We start from the raw sequence: 5,503 nt of genomic DNA on the forward strand, positions 1-5,503 counted from the left end.
ACACAACCCGCCGAGCGTTTGAAGACAACGGCACACCCAAATACAGGGGCGCCGCACACCCACTATGTTTCACCGACGAGGTACTGGATCATGAATTTCCAGCGGGATTCAAACCCGTAAACATAGAGGCATATGACGGAACAACAGACCCCGGAGTCTGGATTGAGGATTATATCCTACACATACATATGGCCAGAGGAAACGATCTCCATGCCATAAAATACCTACCCCTCAAGCTCAAAGGGCCAGCTCGGCATTGGCTCAAAAGCCTCCCAGAAAATACCATTGGAAGTTGGGAAGAGCTCGAGGATGCGTTTCGAGCAAATTTTCAGGGGACTTATGTCCGCCCTCCGGATGCAGACGATTTAAGTCACATAACTCAACAGCCCGGAGAGTCAGCACGCAAATTCTGGAACAGGTTCCTCACCAAAAAGAACCAAATAGTCGACTGTCCGGACGCCGAAGCCTTAGCAGCCTTTAAGCACAACGTCCGAGACGAATGGCTCGCCAGACACCTCGGCCAGGAAAAACCAAGAACAATGGCCGCACTAACAAGCCTCATGACCCGCTTTTGCGCGGGGGAAGACAGCTGGCTGGCTAGATGCAGCACCAGCGACCCGAGTACATCCGAAGTAAGGGATGGAAATGGGAAATCACGACGCAGAAAAGATCAGCGCCGGAATAAGGAAAATGGCCCAAATAGCACGGCGGTCAACGCCGGATTCAAAAGCTCTCGGCCGAATAATAAAACACTGCCCCTCAAGGACAACAGCGACGAGCTATCCAACCTAAACAAAATTCTGGATAGGCTATGTCAAATACATAGTACCTCCGGGAAGCCTGCAAACCATACCCACAGAGATTGTTGGGTCTTCAAGCAGTCCGGCCGACTTAACGCCGAACGCAAGGGGCTCGACACACCAAGCGAAGACGACGACGAACCCCACAAGCAGCACGCCGGAAAACAGAAGACTTTCCCACTAGAAGTCAAAACAGTGAACTCACTTCATGTGATAACACGAAAACACAGTGCGGCACCTGCCATACCAGGACACCGTCCGCAGAATGGGGATAGACCCTACCAAAATTTGCCGTAGCAGCACTTCCTTCAAAGGAGTGACGCCAGGCCTTTAAGCCAATTGTACAGGCTCTATACCACTAGAAGTTGTGTTCGGTTCATCCGACAACCTCCGTCGCGAAAAGCTCACTCTCCATATCGCCCCATCTAACAGTGGCCCTCAAACACTACTGGGACGCGAAGCTTTCGCCCGCTTTAACGCAATACCACATCATTCGTCTCTTACGCTTCAAATGCCCGGTCCACGCGGCATAATCTCATTAAAGAGTAACTCCGAGTGTTCCTCGACCACGGAGAACGCGAGGCCGCCTTGACAGCCACATACTAATCCGACCTTGCAGGTCAAAGCCCCTAAAAACAGGTCATTCAGACCTCGGACACGGTTAGGCGAGTCCGGCGTAAATAAACAAGGGCCTTCCCAGCCGCATACCCCTTTACAAGGGGCCGCGCGTATAAACGATGAGAGCCAATAAAGCTCAACTTTATTCATCTTCCAAATTATACTTTATTTTAAATACAACTTTTGCACGATATTTCTTCCAAACTAAGTCCTTCTCTTTTACAGATGAAGCATGTGCTACACCCGTCCAGGATACAGCACAACGGAGACACAGGCGCAGACGTGCAGCAGGGACCCGTTGCAAGGATTCTTTTCAGATTAAGACCCTGCGTAAACCTTTCTTACTGTCTCTTGTTGATGCACATCCCCCGGTTTTCTACCATAACCGAGGAGGAGGCTGGCGTTTTGGCATCGGCCGCGTCAGAAGTTCCCGCCTGTACCTGGACACTAGGGGCTTAGGGCATTGTTCTGCCCGGTATCATAAAGACCGAACACCTCAGGGAGTGTTCGGCGTCTCGAGTTAGGCCTTATATGCATCAGCTCCGAATCATGTCTTTGGTCAAATGTTGGGTTTGCCCGGCTCCTGTGTTTTGCTGCCTTACGTTCCGCTCCATCGGCTAACGCGGCACCAGGAGAACTACTGCGATTGTGCCCCGGTTCGGCCGGGCGAGCACCTCAGTAGAGAAAGCCGAAAACTGACTGTCATGATATAGCGAGAGACTGGTCAACCACTCGATCGACTATTGGAATGTTTAGAATTCCTCCGCTTTGACGAAGGACCGCTTCCCGGTCAGGCACATACGCGCCCCGAGTTCGGAGAGCGCGGTGCCTCTAGGGGCTATATAGTAGCCCCACCATCGAGCTCCTATGGCTAAGTGAAAGTGATAAAGCATTATAGTCCGGTTGCCTAGTTTGCTATGCTATCACCTCCTTCAAAGGACCAAGACGTTGGATTAAGTGTGAAAAAGCGCTTTTCTTTTTGCAAACACCCCCGCACCATGTGCGTGGGGGCTGAAGCCAAAGACTGCAACTTTCAGGTTATTCATACATATACGGCCGCACAGGAGATAGTTCAATACTTGAACGCACAAGTATAAAAGGCCGTTGCATTATAAACATGATCTCAGAAATCATACATATCATTTAAACATAACATCTTTCGAGCACTGCGACTCTATTAAACGAGCGCCCTGCAAGACTTCCTCAAAATAGTGCTCGACAGGTAATCGACTTTTGTCCGAACCCCGGGATGCAACAGCGGTGGCATCCATCTCCGCCCGGTATGTTTTCACACGGGCGAGAGCCATCCGTGCACCTTCTATGCATGCCGACCGTTTCATCGCCTTGATATGCGGCACCTCCCCAAGGAATTGCTGCAACAAGCCAAAATAACTCTTTGGCTTGGGCCTTTCCGGCCACAGATGAGCGACCACATCTGTCATGGCAAGTCCGGACAATCTATTCAGCTCAGCCCACTCAGCCAACCGATCAGCCAACGGGAGTGGACGCTCCGAACTATGGAATTGAGACCAGAAAAGCTCTTCCATTTCGTGATCCTTCTGGCTTCGGAAGTGCACGACTGCGTCTGCCGCACTCGCCGCCAAATCCAGATAAGGATCCTCCGCACCACACAATTGGCCCAACTGAGCATACTTCGGATCCGTAAACTTCCTACGCAGTAGAAAGGGCTTTCCAGCCGCAATGTCTCCGGCCTGATGCAGTTCCTCCTTCATAGCCCGCATCGCACCACGGGCATCCTTGGCTTCGGCGGCGGCCTTCTTCAGGTCCTCTTGCTCCACTCGGTGTTCTCTTTCAAGAACCTCTTAGCGGTCGGCAGCATCTTGTAATTTCGCAGCCATTCCGGCCATCTCCTCTTTGCTTCGGTAGTGAGCAGCCTTTTCGGCTTTTAGCTCTTCCGCTGCCTTCGAGGCAGCCGCATCACTTTTCCTGGCTTGCTCCTTGGCTAAAGCATGCTCTGCTCGAAGGTCTTCCATAGCAGTGGCGCCATATGCATCAAGCATACAAATTGTAAGGAACGAGCATCAGCTCCCTTACTAGGAAACCGCGGAACAACCACCTACCTTGCGACTCGTTATGTCGTCTATTGACCAGCGCGATGTCCGCATCCGCAACATTGAGTTGCCTCTTCAGTTCGGCAACTCCATCAGTCCGGCTGGCCACTGAATGTTCCGCCACCTGCATAGGAAAGGCGACATTCTATAACTGAGATTATGATCCTTGGCACGCTGTCGCTTTCGACAGCACACCAAGTCTCAGGGGCTACTATCTATACAGGGCGCACTCCATGTGCAAAACTGTCAAAAGGTATGTCATTTTTTGCGTACCTCAAACCCCGTCAGCAAACTTCCAACGGCCTCATACAACCCGCTTTCGGTGGATGAGATCCTCTCAATCACCATACTAATTAATGTGCGGTGATCTTCTGAGATAGACGCCCTCTTGAGCAAATCCTGCAGCTCCACCGGCCGTACTCCAATGGGTGCCGAACTCTCCGGCCCCATCGGACTCGGGAAGACCCTCCGTGACGACACCTCAGGGTCGTCCGCCCCGCCCGACGGGGCGGCAGATGGAGGCGTCTCGCTCTCCATCATCTCTGGACGAAGGTCCCCCGAAGATGAGCTCTGCTGAGATGGGCTGAGATCCAAACTACAAGGTGAAAACTTCGGTTACCTTTGGAAATAATACAGGGGCGTCCCCTATTACGAAATTGCCCCTTTTTACTTACGGCTCACTGGAGGGCTGACTCCTCTGGGGAGACTGTGGGGCCGGGGCTCTTCCCGGCGCAGGACCTTCCGGCGCAGATTTCCTTCCCCGCTTTGAGGCCTTGGCCTCCGGGTCTTCGGAAGCGGTCCTCTTCTCCCCCTGGAAGGAGGGATTCTCGATTCCCCCCTTATTGAAGGCCTCCTTGGCAGAGGTGGTAGTTTCCCTATGCCCCCCTTCGCTCTCCTCCGAAGGCGCAAACTCCAACATTTTGACTAACACGGGATCCGGCGTGGTCTCAGGGAGGGGGGCCGGACACCGTATCAGTTTTGCTTGCGCTATCCACTCCTGTCCAAGGGATAGCTGGTTAAAAGGCAAACCCATGATAAATAAATGGACAATATGTCCGGACACAGGGCTACTTACTTGAGTATCCGGGCGATTGCAGCTTAGGCCAGCGTCCTCGGTCAAGTCCGGACGCATCTCTTGCGATCCGAAGAACAGTTTGTACATCTCCACGGGTGTCAAACCCATGAAGTGTTGGAGAGCTCGTGGCCCCTCCAGATTAAATTCCCACAGGCGAAGGGGGCGACGTTTGCAGGGCAGAAGGCGCCGGATCAGCATAACCTGTGCCACTACGACCAGATTAATCTCCCTTTCTTGGAGGCCTCGAATCCGGTCCTGCAACAGGGGTACGTCTTTGGACGGCCCCCAGTTAAGCCCCTTGTTGACCCATGACGTCAGCCGTTGTGGAGGGCCCGAGCGGAAGACGGGCGGCGGCCTCTGCCTGCTGCCCCTGGGAGCGGTGATATAGAACCACTCCTATTGCCACAAGCCGAGCTCCTACTGAAAAGAGCCCTCGGGCCATGGAGCATCGGCCCTCTTGCTTATAACCGCCCCGCCGCACTCTGCCTGACGCCCCTCAATCATCTTCGGCTCCACGTTGAAGGTTTTGAGCCACAAGCCGAAGTGAGGGGTAGTGCGGAGGAAGGCTTCGCAGACGACAATGAATGATGAGATGTGGAGGATGGACTCCGGAGCCAAGTCATGGAATTCCAGCCCATAGTAAAACATGAGCCCCCTCACAAAGGGATCCATCGGGAAGCCTAAACCCCGACGGAGGTGAGACACGAACACGACGCTCTCGCCGGGCTCGGGAGTAGGAATAACTTGCCCTCGGGCAGGCAACCTATGCGAAATCTCGTAGGTCAAGTACCTGGCATCTCTCAGCTTTAGCACGTCTTCTTCCGTGATGGAAGAGGGCATCCACCGGCCTCGTAGGTCGGATCCAGACATTGTCGAAGGTCGAAGGTACCCGAATCTGGAGCCCTGGGTGTTGGAACTCGGGGCGAGGGGCAGATTCG

The sequence above is a fragment of the Triticum aestivum genome, chromosome 5B, assembly GCF_018294505.1.
Source record: "Triticum aestivum cultivar Chinese Spring chromosome 5B, IWGSC CS RefSeq v2.1, whole genome shotgun sequence".
Taxonomy (NCBI): domain Eukaryota; kingdom Viridiplantae; phylum Streptophyta; class Magnoliopsida; order Poales; family Poaceae; genus Triticum; species Triticum aestivum.